Raw genomic sequence first — 17,846 nt, 5'->3', positions numbered from 1 at the left:
GTTATGTAGCCGGGCAGGTGGACTTTCCAACGATTTCCAAAGGAGAAAAAAAAATCTCGGCCCCACACCAAGGTCGACTCCCGTCAAGGGTGGGAGTTTCGTGTGGGGGGCAGAACTTTGGGAGAGCTGGGTGGGCTACCGCTCGTGGCCAGGGCCCTATGGGCGAAACAGAACAAAGCCACGAGGGCTAAGAAAAAATCAAATTTTTCCCTACAGGGCACTTCAACATACCATTTTTCTGACTTTTCCACGGAGACACGAGTGTTGTTCGCTCCTGGCAGAGCTGTGTGACGCACGGGTTGGCGACAAAAAAAAACTCTTGGGGGCGAGGCGAGGCAAATATGCACTTTACGCCAGGGTAGGTGCCTTGCCAGTTTTCTCGGTATTAATTTAGCCCGATTTTTGCGAGCGCACACCGCGTGTGATTTTCACCGATCCGTTTTATTCGGTTTCGGTTTGTCTTTGTGGGAAGTTATTTGAGTTTTTTTTTTTTCTGATTGCACGTGGTCGATTTAGATATATATTTGCTACCGACGCGGAGATAATCACCGGCTGCACAGATTCAAATTTTCAAAAGAGAACGCTCTGGTGCTTTTGCACTGCTTAAATAAGAGCTTACCGATCTTAATGATCGGCTTCGAAAGCTCCGTTGCGATGCGCTGCACAGCACTTACGGAAGCTTAGCTCAGCTGTTCCCTACTTCGAGCTTGCCTGCACCCACCCCAACTATGCTATGCCATGCAGCGATAATTGGCCCAAGGTTATTGCATGCGATATACCCGAGCGATAACCTACCCTGAATCGGTACTGTCCAACCGCAACCGTTACAGTTAGCTGAGCTTCTTTCAAACGATGAGCTATACTTCCGGACACCATGAAACAAGATAAACGACTCAACGCGTCAACGTGCCTCATCTTCGTCCCGGAGCGATGTTCTATAACATAATTAAAGTCTTGTAGGTACATGGCCCAACGTGCTACTCTCAAAGGAACACCTTTCTTTTTGATCGTCATTATAGATGCATTACAATCTGTGACAATTTTGAACTTTATACCCCAAACGTATACACGCCATTTCACTAAAGTTTCGATAATTGCCAGAACTTCGAGGTCATAAGCAGGATATTTCTCTTCACATGGCTTAGTCCTACGACTCATATATTGAACTGGATAGAATTGGCTGTCTTGCAAACTCTTTTGCAGTAACACAGCTCCATATCTCCATTTTGATACATCAGTGTGGATTTCTGTCTCCCATTTAGGTTTGTACATTTCTAGAATAGGTCTACTGATCAATGCTTCCTTTAGTTGTTCAAACACAACCTGATGTATCTCCTTAAATTCAAATTTAACATCCTTCCGCAACAGATCTGTCAATGGTTTTACAATAACAGCATAACACTCGATAAACTTTCGGAAATAAGAAGTCAATCCTATGAAACGCTGCACTGCCTTTTTATCAACTGGCACTGGGAACTTTTCAACTGCCCTCGTTTTCTCATCACTTGGTCTTATCGTATTCTTTTTAACTAAATTTTCTAGAAAAATAACCTTTTGTCGTAACAGCTGACACATTCTCCAATTAATACGTAGCCCATTTATTCTCGCTATCTTCAGTACTTTTCTCAGCATTAACAAATCACAGCATAGACTCTTGCTACCGTTCTTTTTGGGTACCAATACTACTGGTGATGCATACTCCGATGTACTTGGCTTTATAATCTTCTGAGCCAGCCACTCTTACACTTGCTTATTTACGATTTCCTGTTCACACAACGCTAATCGTCTTGGATGCTGGAAAACTGGCGCATCTACATTTCTCTGAGGTTGGTACTCTTCTACCATACTCCTAACCTCAATAGCACTGTGCTTCACTGAGATGCCCAACGTACACAGAAAACTCCTTCTCAACTTCCTCAATACTTGACATCCAAATGCCTTTAAATGCTTTAAACAATTCCACGCATGAAGGCGATGCTACCTGATAAAGTTTATTATCTTTATCCTCGCCACAAGCTCTACGAACAAATCTTGTTCCTGTCTTAGAAACTTGCATGTCATCATGATCCAGAATAGTCCTCTTCTGGAATGACATGAAATTCTGCCTCCATTTCCATCTCATCAATTTGCACTGGTATCGAAGAGCTACCAAAAGTTGCAACTTGACTATCTCCAATACCTGTTAAAAATAAAAACACATATTTAAAAACATAAATACCCCCCTGCGAATTAAACAAAAATCTGCTCTAGTATCAATCAAACCTTCGAATACCAAAATCGCGTACTTAACATCCTTTACTTCCAAACATGATGGAGTGAAAATACCTGACGGCCTATCATTATCTCGAATAATGTTCGTATTCGATCTCTTTTCTTGTCCGGCTTCGACCTTGACATTATAGCTTGCAGCCCGCTGCCCTGGTTGGCCACTTTTAAAACAACAAAAATAATTTTTTGGACAATCTTTCCTCCAATGCGATTTGTCTCCACACTCCACGACAGTTTGACACTAAACTCATCCAACAGAGCTGCCTTCAACGAATTCCAGTTACGAATATTGAACAGTAGCTGCGCATTCTTCTAATTCCTCTATCCATTGATTGATGTCGGGGTTATTACAACCAGACAATTTTTATACACTACCTTCCACGTCTTTTAGCGTAAACCAAGATTTATACTCTGCGTGTCGCGTACCTTGTTGAACTGCTATGGTATCATCGACTGCTGTTACTACGGACTCCTCCTCTGACTCTTCTTCATCCTCAACTGGATAACCGTGATTTATTAATAGTCTATTTTGTAAATCGCGCTTTCGTCTCGTCGTCTGCAACGCAAGCTCTCTTAAATTCTCTCGCAAATCTGCGACTCTCAGTGTCATTATCTCTTCAACTTGCATCGTGACGATTTAAATACAAATAATTGATATTAGCTTATATCTAAGAAAATCGTCCTTAAAGCCATCACTGCTAACGATCGCCTCTCTGTTAACGCTCACCTCACCTTATTAAGGGTTTACCCATGTTAACTCTCGCTTCTGCGCACAATGCTATAAGAACTGCACAGCGACTGATCTACTGTGTCTATCGTCTCGTACTCGCCAAAATTTTCCAAATACACGCACAATACACAAATCTCAGTTGCAAATGTTGTTGTCTTGGGCTTTTCCCGGACGAGTCCTCAATTTTTGGTCGTTTAAGTTGCTTGAAGGCAACGAGTAATATTTATTAATAAGCCAAGTTTTACAAGTGATGATATTTTCGATTATGCGCCGGTGTGTCTGTTGCGTGGCTGAACCGAAAACAGAGTGATCTCCCTCTTTTGCCATCGGCTCCCTCAGAGAAAATTACTGCTCTACATAGACGACGCGACGAAAACACAACCGCTTCCTGTCTCTCTCTTTCCCTCGTTTCCTACATGGATGCCACAGATTTTCGTCTTTTGCGTGGGCGGAAGGGGGTGGAGCGAAATTTTTGAAATACACTTGTGCAGGTTCGATATCATAGGAATGTGGATACCAAATTTGTCTGCTCTAGCTCTTACAGTCTCTGAGATCTACGCGCTCACTTTTAGCAATAGGCAAAGCCGACAATAAAACGTGTACAGAGCGAGAAATATTGAAATTGTTTTCATCATTCTGGCTATAATAATAAAACGATCTTGCTCAGATTGTGGATGCCACAGATTTTCGTCTTTTGTGGGGGCGGAGTTTTGAAATACACTTGCAACAGTGCAACATGTAACAGAAGTCTGGATACAAAATGTCGCTTTTATAATCTCTGAGCACTAGGCATGTTGACATCATTTACAAAGGCTGAGACAGTACCAAGATAGACAAGCCATAGGCATAGGTGCAGACAGATTTCTGATCAGAAGTGCAGAGTGGTTGGTATCTTGGCGGAGGTCTAGTGAGGGGTCCTTGAGACCTGTGAGTTGTAAGCCTTATATGGGGCCGAGTGTGCCAGTTGTGAGTAGCAGATAGCCTGTCCTGTGGCCTTGCGTGCCTTATGGATAGTAAAGAGAGCCTGGTTGTAAAGTGGTTTTACATATTAAATTCTGAGAATGGCTAAAAAGATGGATGTTTGGTTCAGCTTGTGTTGTCGAGTAAAATCGAGATAATAACGACTTCAGCAAGACTTTGATCCAACTTAGTGTTGTAGAGTAAAGTAATTTATTTATTTATTTATTAAATTAACAAATTATCTGTTAATAATGGTGCTTAGTTACTAAAGGCGGAAAAAGATGAGTTAAAAGTTAGCTAAATTTAAATGATTATAAATATTGCATGCAATTAGTTTAAGAGGCAGTTCAGGGGATAGGGTATGGCAGAGGGAGTTATAATTATGGCATAAAACCCTAAAAGGTTCATGATCAGCATAATTAGACCTACATATGGGTAGACGGATAGGCCTAAAAGTACGGGTAGGTCTAGATGGAACGGCCAAGTCAATCTGACCCAAGAGAGTTTGGGAGTCGACAGTCGCAAGAAGGAGCTTGTGCACGAACATTACGCCATTGCATATTCTGCGATGGTGCAAGGACGGCAGGTCAATAAGATTTAGCCTAGACCGGTAGGGTGGCAAGATTCTACCCGAGTCCCAGTTAAAGTTCCGAAGGGCAAAAATTAAAAATTGCTTTTGCACGGATTCAATAACAGCCTGCTGCTCTTTATACTGCGGGCTCCACACACAAGAACAATACTCCAATATAGGACGTACTAACGAGATGTACGTACGTACGAAACGTACGTTTCGTAACGTACGGGTCGTCAAACTCCTTGGACCAACGCTTGATGAACGCTAAAACACCCTTAGCTTTATTTACAGCTGCAGCTATATGGGTGTTGAAACACATCTTATGATCAAAAAGGACTCCGAGGTCATTTGAACTCGAAATTCGCTCAAGGACATGATTTCCTAGAACATATGAGACAAAATGAGGAGCGCGACGGTAAAATGTCATAAGTTTGCATTTGGAAAGGTTCAGAAAAAGAAGATTAGTTGAACACCACAATAGTAGTTCACTTAGATCAAGTTGAAGGCGTGTGTGCAAATACCAATCAGAGTAAGAAAGATAGATTTTGACATCATCAGCATACATTAGTGTAGTAGAGTATGTTATAACTTGAGGAAGGTCGTTCACAAATAAAATAAACAGAAGCGGGCCCAGATGACTTCCCTGTGGCACACCTGAAGTAACATTAACAGTATTTGACAACACGTTAGAAAACAAAACACGTTGAGTACGGTTAGAGAGATAGGACAAAATCCAATCAAGAAGATTCGTTGGGAACCCTAATAAAGAGAGCTTTTTGAATAAGCAGAGCATGGTTCACAGAATCGAATGCCTTGCTGAAGTCCGTAAAAACTACATCCGTCTGCAAACCAATTTGAAAACCACGGTGGATTAGGTTAGAAAACTCAAGAAGGTTAGTCGATGTTGAACGATGTCTGAAAAAACCGTGTTGCGACGGAGATATCAAGCTGCAACAAAGATGTTGCAGTTGCCGGGTGACCAGGAACTCAAGAAGCTTCGGGATGGCGGAAAGCTTTGCGATACCACGATAGTTTTCAATGTTTGATCTTGAACCTTTTTTGTGAAGCGGAATGATGTAGGACTCATTCCAAATTACTGGGAGACAAGACTGTTCCAAGGAGAGGTTGAAGAGAAAGGTCAAGGGTTTGCAAAGGGACTGGGCACAGTGTTTTAAGATGCAACTTGGTACCTTATCTGGACCCGCAGAAAACGATATGTCCATAGATGACAAACCTTCCAGAACAACGCTTTCCTCGAAAAAGGGCAGAAAAATGCTGTTAGCTTGAGGTAGCTGGTACGGATACGGAGTGGATGCGTTGTAAATATGAGACGAGTACGTTGTTTGGAAAAAGTTAGCGAATAAATTTGCAATACCAACAGTAGAAGCTTCTGTTTTGTTCTGGTAATGAAGGGACGGAAGAAAAACGTTTGACTTGCGCTTAGAGTTAACAAACGAATAGAATTTTTTAGGATCACTACGAAAGTTACTACTACATTGTGAAAGGTAATGATTATAACACTGACTATTGACGGCAAGGAACAGAGAGCGAGCGGAGGAGTATAGAGCTAAGGCCAACGTGGAGCCCGACTTCTGGTACTTTTTATAGAGCCGGGATTTATTATTTTTTAAGTATGACAAATACTTGGAGAACCAGGGAGGCTTGGACGATACAGGTACAGTGATATCTGGAACAAACGTATTAAGGGCGGAGTAAATAGAACTATAAAACGAGTTAACAGTTGCATCTATTTTCGGTAATGAATAAAGAAACGACCAATCAACACGCGAGAGATGTAGATCTAAATCGATAAAGTTTGTTTTGCGAAAACACTTTATGTGACAAGGAGCCATGGAACTGTCAGCACCTCCAGATTGTGTACACTCCAGTGATATCAACAAAGTTGGATGGTAAGGATCTTCAGGGAGAGATATTGGGCTTGCTCTAGATACCGTAGCAAGAGAACCATCGTTAACAAAAACGAGGTCAAGAAGTCTGTCCCTAATGTTTTTAACGGCATTAATTTGGACAAGGGAAATATCCGTTAGCCCATTGATAAAGTCATTATGGCAATTGGGAAACAACAGGTTAGCGTCATTACAAGGCAGCCAAGAAAGAAATGGGAGGTTAAAGTCCCCCATGACAATAATTCGATCATTGCACCCTAATGCAGAAACAACATTATTAATTGCTGAGAGGTGGTGTAAGTAAAGCTCAGCATCAGACCTGGGAGGAATGTAAGAGCAGGTTAAATAGAAAAATGCGGAGCCAACACGAACTTTGACTGCAACAAATTCAATTCCATGAATGTTATTGAATGGGAATAACTCAGATGAGAAAACAGATTTAACTGCAATCAGAACCCCACCTGCAAAAGATGGGCGGTCCATTCTATAAATAGTGTAACTATCAATGAAAATTTCATGATCATTGACAGAGGAGTTAAGCCAGGTTTCGGTAAACGCGATGGCATCGAAATCAAAGGACGCACTATTAGTATGAATTTGACGCAATTTTCCCAGCAAACTGCGGACGTTCTGATAGTGCATGGAAAAATAGTACATCAGTTTTTTGGAGCATGTTCGGTAATTCTTGGACTCGAGTTCGAATCTTTGAGAAGGAACTCATGCACAATTTATGCTCAGGCCATATTGACGGTTCTAGAGAACAGGATAGTAAAGAATCAGGGAGAAGAATTTTAAAGGATGATATGTTGCGCTTATGTTTAAATGTAAATTTAGTCACAACTATATCAACAGGCGAAGTGTTAAGTTTAGCTGCAAGATGTTGTTTAACATCCTCCGTTGTAGCCTCAGGAATAAGACGAGAAACAAATATTGCTTTCCGAGGGACCACTCTGCTCTAAGTTGAAGTCCCGAGCGAGATCGAGATGGTGGAGCCACTCCTAAAGGAGATCTCGGTCCAAGGGCAGAGGAATTGGCAGCAATGGCTGTAGCAGGAATTGGAGTAGGAATTGGAGCAGGAATTGGAGCAGGAATTGGAGCAGGAATTGGCAGGACGTCGTCAGCAACCAGCACACCCGCACTAGGAGCACTCACCGCGTCCGAAGTGACGGCCACAGAAACTGCAGGGATGGTATTGATGCTGTTGGGAAGTTGGGTGCTCGAAGGAAGCACATTGCTCGGTGTAAAGAACTCCGGAGCCACCGTTGGCGGATTTACAGACAACGGCGTGGCATGACTACACGGAAATGCTTCCGATGGATGAAAGCCTATACTCTCCCTCTCTGTGGACTTTTCTTTTGTGTCTCTGCTTTGGTGAGTTTACTGCTCGTTTCCTGCACTTCGTTGGATCATCTGCTCTGAATTATTGCCGCTGCTGCTGATTGTCGGGCTCGCTCTGCTGTGTGCTCTCTCGACTCTTGACTTTTATTATTCGTGCACAGTGATTCTACTTCTGTCAATAATGGCAATTGTTTGCAGTGCAAAGAAATGTGAATTCGGTGGTGTAATCATTGGTGATTCATTTGTGGCTCTCAATGAGAAATATCTAGCCCTTGAATCGCAGTTTCTTGGGCTCAAACTCTTGAGCGAATCGCTTAGACGAAAAACTGCTCATAATGATACCAATCTCTTGAAACCTAATCCGATTGGTACGCCTGCCTCCCACCTTCATCCATCGGAAGCATTTGTTACTCCGTGTGGTCATGCCTCGCCGTTATCTGTAAATCTGCCAACGGTGGCTCCGGTGTTCTTTACACCTAGCACTGTGCTTCCTCCAAGCATCCAAGTTCCCAACAACATCAATCCCATCCCTGCAGTTTCTGCTGCCATCACTTCTGACGTGGTGAGTTCTCCTAGTGCGGGTGTGTTGGTTGCTGGTGATGTCTTGCCAATTCCTTCTCCGGCCGTTGTTGCCAAGTCTTCTGCCCCAGGACCGAGATCTCTTTTAGGAGTGGCACCACCATTACGATCTCGCTCGGGACTTCAACTTAGCAATATTTGTTTCTCGTCTTATTCCTGAGGCTACAACGGAGGACGTTGAACAACATCTTTCCTCTAAACTTAACGCTTCGCCGGATGATATAGTTGTGAATAAATTTACTTTTAAACATAAGCGCAACATATCATCCTTTAAAATTCTTCTCCCTGATTCTTTACTATCAAAATCTCTCGAACCGTCAATATGGCCTGAGCATACAATTATGCATGAGTTCCTTCACAAAGATTCGAACCCGAGTCCCAGAATAACCGAACCTGCTGCTCCAAAAAACTGATGTACCATTTTTCTATTCACTATCAGAACGTGCGAAGTTTGTTGGGCAAAATTCCTTGTCCAAATTAATGCGGTTTAAAACATTAGGGACAGACTTCTTGACCTCATGTTTGTTAACGAAGCTTCTCTTGCTACGGTATCCAGAGCAAGCCCAATATCATTCCCTGAAGATCCTTACCATCCAACTTTGTCGATATCTCTTGAGTGAACCCGATCTGATTGTGCTGACAGTTCCATGGCGCCTTGCCACATAAAGTGTTTTCGCAAAACAAACTTTATCGATTTAGATCTACATCTCTCGCGTGTTGATTGGTCGTTTCTTTATTCATTACCGAACATAGATGCAACTGCTAACTCGTTTTAAAGTTATATTTACTCCGCCCTTAATACTTTTGTTCCAGATATCAGATATCGCTACCTTTTTCCAAACAAAGTACTCGTCTCATATTTACAACGCATCCGTACCTGCTACCTCAAGCTAACAGCATTTTTCTGCCCATTTTCGAGGAAAGCGTTGTTCTGGAAGGTTTTTCATCTATGGACATATTCTGCGTTTTCTGCGGGTCCAGATAAGGTACCAAGTTGCATTTTAAAACACTGTGCCCAGTCCCTTTGCAAACCCTTGACCTTTCTCTTCAACCTCTCTTTGGAACAGTCTTGTCTCCCAGTTATTTCGAATGAGTCCTACATCATTCCGCTTCACAAAAAAGTTTCAAGATCAAATATTGAAAAATATTGTGGTATCGCAAAGCTTTCCGCCATCCCGAAGCTTCTTGAGTTCCTGGTCACCCGGCAACTGCAACATCTTTATTGCAGCTTGATATCTCCGTCGCAACACGGTTTTTTCAGACATCGTTCAACATCGACTAACCTTCTTGGTTAGTTGAAAACCGTGGTTTTCAAATTGGCTTGCAGACGGATGTAGTTTTACGATTCTGTGAACCATGCTCTGCTTATTCACAAGCTCTCTATATTAGGGTTCCCAACGAATCTTCTAGATTGGATTTTGTCCTATCTCTCTAACCGTACTCAACGTGTTTTTTTTTTTTCTAACGTATTGTCAAATACTGTTTATGTTACTTCAGGTGTGCCACAGGGAAGTCATCTGGGCCCGCTTCTGTTTATTATACCCGATACTCAAAATGAGTATTGGGGTATACTAGATTTGTGGTAAAAGTGGATGTGTGTAACGTCCAGAAGGAATCGTTTCCGACCCCATAAAGTATATATATTCTTGATCAGCATCAATAGCCGAGTCGATTGAGCCATGTCTGTCTGTCCGTCTGTGCGTCCGTCCGTCTGTCCGTCCCCTTCAGCGCCTAGTGCTCAAAGACTATAAGAGCTAGAGCAACGATGTTTTGTATCCAGACTTCTGTGATATGTCACTGCTACAAAAATATTTCAAAACTTCGCCCCGCCCACTTCCGCCCCCACAAAGGACGAAAATCTGTGGCATCCACATTTTTAAAGATACGATAAAACCAAAAACGCAGAATCGTAGAGGATGACTATATGTTTTAGAATGTAAGATCTCAACCAGATCGTATAATTATTATAGCCAGAATCAAGAAAATAATTTCATTCTTTCTCGCTCTGTCTCTCTCTAACACACAGGTTTCATGGTCGGTTTTGCCAATTGCAAAATATGAGTTCAAGGATCTCAGAACCTATAAGAGCCAGAGCAACCAAATTTGGTATCCACACTCCTGTGATATCGGACCTTGACCGTTTGGTCTCAAAATTTCGCTACAAAGGACGAAAATCTGTTGCATCCACAATATTGCACATTCGAGAAAACTAAAAACACAGAATCATAGATAATGACCATATCTATCAGATTGCTGAATCTGGATCAGATCGGATCATTTTTGTAGCCAAAAGCAAGAAATCAATTTTCAGTGGCTACGCTGCGCCCGACGTCACGCTCAGACTGATTTTCTGTCTCTCTCGCACGCACTCTTTGTCGTGTCGTTTAAGATTAGCGGCGTCTGCCGGAGGAGAGCCATACTGACTTAGTATCGGGTATAACTGTAGAGTTGCGGTGTCCGCAGCAACTCACAACGTTCCACCTCGTTTTATTTGTGAATGACCTTCCTCAAGTTATAACATACTCTACTACACTAATGTATGCTGATGATGTCAAAATCTGTCTTTCTTACTCTGATTGGTATTTGCACACACGCCTTCAACTGGATCTAAGTGAACTACTATTGTGGTGTTCAACTAATCTATTTTTTCTGAACCTTTCCAAATGCAAACTTATGACACTTTACCGTCGCGCTCCACATTTTGTCTCATATGTTCTAGGAAATCATGTCCTCGAGCGAATTTCGAGTTCAAATGACCTCGGAGTCCTTTTTGATCATAAGATGTGTTTTAACAGCCATATAGCTGCAACTGTAAATAAAGCTAAGGGTGTTTTAGCGTTCATCAAGCGTTGGTCCAAGGAGTTTGACGACCCGTACGTTACGAAACAACTGTACATCTCGTTAGTACGTCCTATATTGGAGTATTGTTCTTGTGTGTGGAGCCCGCAGTAAAAAGAGCAGCAGGTTGTTATTGAATCCGTGGAAAAGCAATTTTTAATTTTTGCCCTTCGTAACTTTAACTGGGACTCGGGTAGAGTCTTGCCACCCTACCGGTCTAGGCTAAATCTTATCGACCTGCCGTCGTTGCACGATCGCAGAATATGCAATGGCGTTATGTTCGTGCACAAGCTCCTTCTTGGGACTGTTGACTCCCAAACTCTCTTGGGTCAGATTGACTTGGCCGTCCCATCTAGACTTACCCGTACTTTAAGGCCAATCCGCTTACCCATATGTAGGTCTAATTATGCCGAACATAAACCGTTTAATGTTATATGCCATAATTATAACTCCCTCTGCCATACCCTATCCCCTGAACTGTCTCTTAAACTAATTGCATGCAATATTTATAATCACTTAAATTTAGCTAACTTTTAACTTCTCTTTTTCCGCCTTTTGTAATTAAGTACCATTATTAACAGATAATTTGTTAATTTAATAAATAAATAAATAAAAAATTATAGACGTTTACTAAGTACACTCCCTGGAAGCTTTGGGCTAGGTGGTGATTTCAACAGTCGACACAGATTTTGGGGTTGTAGTCGTGCTAACACTTGGGGAACACTGGTACACTCTTATGTACCAGCTAGTTCTAGAAGTAAGTCCTCTACATTAGATATCTTTGTAACTAACAAATTCGATTAATGAGTGATACAACAGCAATCAATGGCCTTGGCTCAGATAATCTCCCAGTCCAAACTTTACTTCATTTAAGTTTCGATATAATAAAATGATTCTTTTACGATACCAACAATTAAATTTGGATACTGTTTGGTAAAGTTATAAACCGATTAGTACCAGACTGTGACCTCGTCCCCGCTGATACACAAGAGGACATAGACAAATTAATAGACGAGTTTAGCTTAATTCTCACAGCAAAGGATTGCAGTATCACAAAAAAGGAAATCCGCCTAACACCAAAAGCCCTGCCGCGCAACATAATTTCCTGGATTAAACTTAGAAATCGACACCAAATTGGTTGAGACACAGAAATAGAGCAGATCAAGTATTTGTGAAATGGCTCAGACAACTCATAAATACAAAATTATCCAAACTTATAAATGAAAATTGGAATAATTTTCTAAGTTCGCTTGACGACAATTCTTCTCTCTTTTGGAAGCTTACAAAAGTTATCAAGAAGAAAAATGTAAGCATACCAATTTTAAGGCAGAACCAAGAACAGTTCGCAACTGCAGTACAAAAGACCGAATTATTAGCATCAATGTTCGCATTAAATCATTCCCATTCAAGTAACCTTAATGATCTTAGTTATCTAGAAAAGGCTATTCGACTTTACTGAAGATAACGTTGTCCTTCCGCCACAACATTTTGGCTTGCGCTGTTCTACTAGACATTAAAGCTGCCTTTGATTCTGTATGGCATGAGGGGCTTGTCTACAAAATGAACCTTTTGTATTTTCTAATTCCAATTATAAAAATAGTTCAAAGCTTCCTGAGTAACCGGTCTTTTGTTGTTGAAGCTTAAAGCATTAAAGCTGCCTTTGCTTCTGTATGGCATGAGGGGCTTGTCTACAAAATGAACCTTTTGTATTTTCTAATTCCAATTATAAAAATAGTTCAAAGCTTCCTGAGTAACCGGTCTTTTGTTGTTCACATATGCGATGCTCACTCACGTGTAGTCAACATTAATGCAGGATGTCCGCAAGTATCCTGTCTTTTTCCAATCTCATACAATATATATACGTCAGATTTTCCTGAATTAAGTAGATGCACTGCATTAATTTTTGCGGACGAAACTGCAATCTTTTGTTCTGGAACACTTGCAGCCGATATCTCAGATTCTCTTCAAGAAGCCTTTTTAAAGGATTCCCTTTTATTAAAGGAAAACGTCAATATAACTCATTTCCAGACGCGTAATTTGGCTGACGCACAATTTTATACGACGAAGGATGTGCATATGCTACGACATTTTCGGACTATTCAACCAACTGGCTGAAGATTATGACCCAAAGGATTGGATGTTATTTGTTGACATCAGTCTTGGCTAGGAGTTGTTCGGAACAATACACAAATTCTTTTGGAAACAAAGTTTCCCTCTTTAAGTAGAAACTAACTCTCTGTCTCCGTTTTCAATCCGGAATACGAACTGTAAAAACGTAACAATATACAATGGTGTTCAATAAGTTTTGCGGTTTTGCACGGTGGCGATTTAGACGAAAAGAGGTGGTTAAAGTCGAAGATTTTTTGTATCGCTTCGGATAGAATAAATACACGGAGCTAATTGAAAATTTTCCAGAGCTTTTAAAAATCAAAATAATCGGACTTTTAGCTTATATTAAATGAGCAAATGATCAACATTTTTTAAAACTTTTATTCAAATACTGTATCTTTCAGTTGAGAAAAAAGTTAAACTATGCAACGTATGATTCTGTTTTTGGTATCTTTTATTAGTTGCACTAATTCTTAGGAAAACTTTTTTAAAATATGGTCAGCTACATAGGCACACCCATCTAAAATTTAGGGTGTTTTTCAACTTTGACTGGACTTTTAAAAAATATATCACAGGTCTTAAATTCCATACAAAATCATATTTTAACCGTTTTTCGTGCGAGGTTGTGGCAGGTAAATCGGTATAGAAGCTAAACGGCTCCGAAGCGTAGAAAGGGCTTTTAGACTTAGGTAAGAAATAGGAACATATACAATAAAAATCTCGGGAAAATTTAGGGATATATTTTGGTAAAGTGCAGTCAAAGTTGAAAATCTGCTCAAAAGTTAGGTACTACTGAATCCATATGCTCAGGTACACTCAATATTAGAATAATTTTCCATTTCGCGCTACCTCAATTATGTTGTATATGCAGGCTAGTATTTATACCTTTACCTATCTTTTTGACTATGTTTTGCATGCAAGAATGAGATGTATGGAGTTAATTTTAAAACTTGCATGTACCAATCCGAGAGAGGGAGAATCTTTTGACAACAGCCCGCCAGTCAAGGAAGTACAAAACACTAGGAAAAAAAATTATTCAAGAAAAATTCTTAGACAAACTATCACTGAAGGTGGACTGCCCCAAACAAGAATTTGGAAACACAAACGTTGGAAACTCATCACGGACAATCTTTGAGAATTGGATATTGGCATTATCAAAAGATTGGGTGTCATTTTATATATTCTAAACTTCAAGGGAAAAAAATAGCCGCAAGTTTAGTGAATATGCCGCGAAGACTGCAGAGCTGTTACTGGAAAAATATCCTGAAAAGAAGCTAACTCCCACGCTATATAAAATTCTGACACATGGTCAAATTTAAATTGAACATCAGAGCCTACCAATTGGAGAGATGTCTGAACAAGCCCAAGAAACGAGAAACAAAGTTTACAAAAAATACAGTAATATGAATACGTGCAAAACAACACGAATTAAGCAAAACAACATGTTGGCAGCCTTTTCAGATCCATATATTTCATCCATTAGATATGTGAGATCACAAAATAAATCGGCAGCAGTTATGATAAGTTTATTAGATATTCCTCCCACTAAGCAGGAAGTAGAGGATTATTTAACAAAAACAAAAAAGTTCAACCAACTTTCAGAATAAAAACATTTTTTTTTTAATTACAATTTTTTACAATTAGGTTAAGTTTAAAATTAAATAAAAAATATTATTTTATAGGAAAAAACAACATTAAAAGTATCTTATCGATCGAAAAAGAATACAAATTGAGCATTTTACATAGAAAAATATGCACCGGCAACAAAGTTCAACTTTAACCCATTATTGTTAAGTTTTTAGACATTTTAGCATAATGAACTTAAGCAGATTCAATTTTGATTTTTCTTTTAAATGCAGTTTGTTTCATGTAGATATCTTTATTTGTTCAGAAGTTATTATGTTATGTTATTGTTATGTTGGTACATCTTTTATATCAACGTATGTGAAATTTTATTTCAATCTGTCGATTCATTCTATTTTTAAAACTCATTTAGTATCTGTTAAGACCTTAAAAGAAAAGTCTACACAATTGCGAGTTGAGTTATTAAAAGCTCTAGAGTTCTTAAAATCAGAGCCATTTATGTGATTTTACAATGAGGTAGGAGGTACAATTTTGTATTGTATAATTATAGTTAGACCTACGAAAAGGATACATTTTACTGCGGGTGTTTATTTGAGTTCATGCTTACATTAGTTTTATTTTACGACTGCATTGGTTTAGTGTGTTCTCCACTTGAGTTTTTTTGTAGTATCTTTTAATGGGTTACAGATCTTTGTTTACACCCGAACAGTCATTACTTATCTGATTTATGTGATTTCTTTAGAGATCAGTTTTTTGGATACATGTGTAAATGTGTACAAAAATATGTTTATGTTTGAACAGTATCGACGTGTCATAGAACTCGCAGTTTTCTTGTATCTTCAATATTGTGGAAGCCACAGTAAAAGCATTATTATTATTAAATATTATTGCCCGACGACATGTTCAGACACGTTTTCTGTCTCTCCCGAACGCACACATTGTCGCTAAATGTAGCCATACTGACTATGTATGTATCGGGTATAAATGTAGAGTTGCGGTCGCAGCAGCAACTGCTGCAACTGTGCTGCTCTCTTCGTTACTCGTCATCTTCCTAGTGATGGGATCCTCATTGATCGTCGTTATTCTAGGGATCGTGTCTTCGTTGTCGCTCGTTGTGTCTAGGGATCTGATCATTATTTGGTTGGGAATACCAACCCACATTCGGCCATTCTGACTTAGCATTCGACCCGAAAGCGTCGTTGTCGTTGCTAATGGACCATGGCTTCATGTACTCCGCGCAAGATGAGATGCATCATATGCATTGTTATGTTTGATGCCAACAACTTTTTAGGGTCCCAAAAACTTTGCTTTTCATTTCAGGCCACTACCAAACTGTGTACGTTTAATGGCAACCAAGTCATCAATATTATATCGTCTTGCAGGTTTTAATCGTAGATTGAACGTCTTCTTTTTATACCCGATACTCAAAATGAGTATTGGGGTATATTAGATTTGTGGTAAAAGTGGATGTGTGTAACGTCCAGAAGGAATCGTTTCCGACCCCATAAAGTATATATATTCTTGATCAGCATCAATAGCCGAGTCGATTGAGCCCTGTCTGTCTGTCCGTCTGTCCGTCCGTCCGTCCGTCCGTCCGTCCGTCCGTCCCCTTCAGCGCCTAGTGCTCAAAGACTATAAGAGCTAGAGCAACGATGTTTTGTATCCAGACTTCTGTGATATGTCACTGCTACAGAAATATTTCAAAACTTCGCCCCGCCCACTTCCGCCCCCACAAAGGACGAAAATCTGTGGCATCCACATTTTTAAAGATACAATAAAGCCAAAAACGCAGAATCGTAGAGGATGACTATATGTTCTAGAGTGTAAAATCTCAACCAGATCGTATAATTATTAAAGCCAGAATCAAGAAAACAATTTCATTCTTTCTCGCTCTGTCTCTCTCTAACACACAGGTTTCAGGGTTGGCTTTGCCAATTGCAAAATATGAGTTCAAGGATCTCAGAACCTATAAGAGCCAGAGTAACCAAATTTGGTATCCGCACTTCTGTTAGATCTCACTATAAAACTTATATCTCAGAATTTCGCCCCACCCCCTTCCGCCCCCACAAAGGACGAAAATCTGTTGCATCCACAATATTGCACATTCGAGAAAACTAAAAACGCAGAATCATAGATAATGACTATATCTATCAGATTGCTGAATCTGGATCAGATCGGATCATTTTTGTAGCCAAAAGCAAGAAATCAATTTGCAGTGGCCACGCAGCGCCCGACGTCACGCTCAGACTGATTTTCTGTCTCTCTCGCACGCACTCTTTGTCGTGTGGTTCAATATTAGCGGCGTCTGCCGGAGGAGAGCCATACTGACTTAGTATCGGGTATAGCTGTAGAGTTGCGGTGTACGCAGCAACTCACAACGTTCCCCCTCGTTTTCGTTCTGTAGCTTCACAATTTGAGCCTTTGCCTTTGCTTCGTCGTTCAATATTGTTGCTGCTTCTTTATTGATCAATTGTCTTATCTCGAGGTCTTCTTTTGTCCGCATCTTAACTCCAACTAGCATTGCAAAGGGTGTAGTATCAATGCTCCTCGTAAATGTTGAATTTACTGCTTCTTGAACTTTGCTGATATACTTGTACCATTTAGTGGGGTCGTCGATACTCAGTTTTGAAAGCACTAAAGTTATGATTGCGTTCAGTCTGTCAACTTGACCATTTACCCTCGGTAGTCCTGTCGTCGTCTTCACCAGCTTAATCCCTTCGTCGTCACAATACATTACAAAGTCTTGCGAGGTGGAAGCGGAGCCCCTATCCGTGATTTTAAACGCTGGATTACCAAATGTAATACTTTGACTGCTAAGCTTCGCAGCAACTCATTTTGCAGTAGTCAATTTCGTGGGATATAATGGATATAGTGTATAATGGAACGTCTTTTTTCAGGAGTGGGTGTAGTATCCCTTCCTGCTTGCCTCGCTTTCGGCTCATCAAAATACATGGAATAC

The 17,846-nt window shown here is 40.3% G+C and overlaps 1 protein-coding gene across 2 annotated transcripts in view; it reads left to right on the top strand.

The window, feature by feature from the left end:
* LOC117186227 overlaps positions 1–17,846 on the top strand; it is a 69,407-nt gene that overhangs the window by 33,486 nt on the left and 18,075 nt on the right. The window contains exon 3 of one of the 2 annotated variants that reach the window (XM_033386657.1): positions 10,383–10,402. The exons of the other annotated variant lie outside the window; for it this stretch is intronic. The gene's annotated coding sequence lies outside the window, so the exon portion shown is untranslated. Of the gene's footprint in view, positions 1–10,382; positions 10,403–17,846 lie in introns of those variants that run through there. 2 annotated transcript variants of the gene reach the window in all.

The sequence above is a fragment of the Drosophila miranda genome, chromosome XR, assembly GCF_003369915.1.
Source record: "Drosophila miranda strain MSH22 chromosome XR, D.miranda_PacBio2.1, whole genome shotgun sequence".
Classification (NCBI taxonomy): domain Eukaryota; kingdom Metazoa; phylum Arthropoda; class Insecta; order Diptera; family Drosophilidae; genus Drosophila; species Drosophila miranda.
Note: the sequence above shows the minus strand (reverse complement) of the source record. Positions and strands in the feature narration are given on the sequence as shown.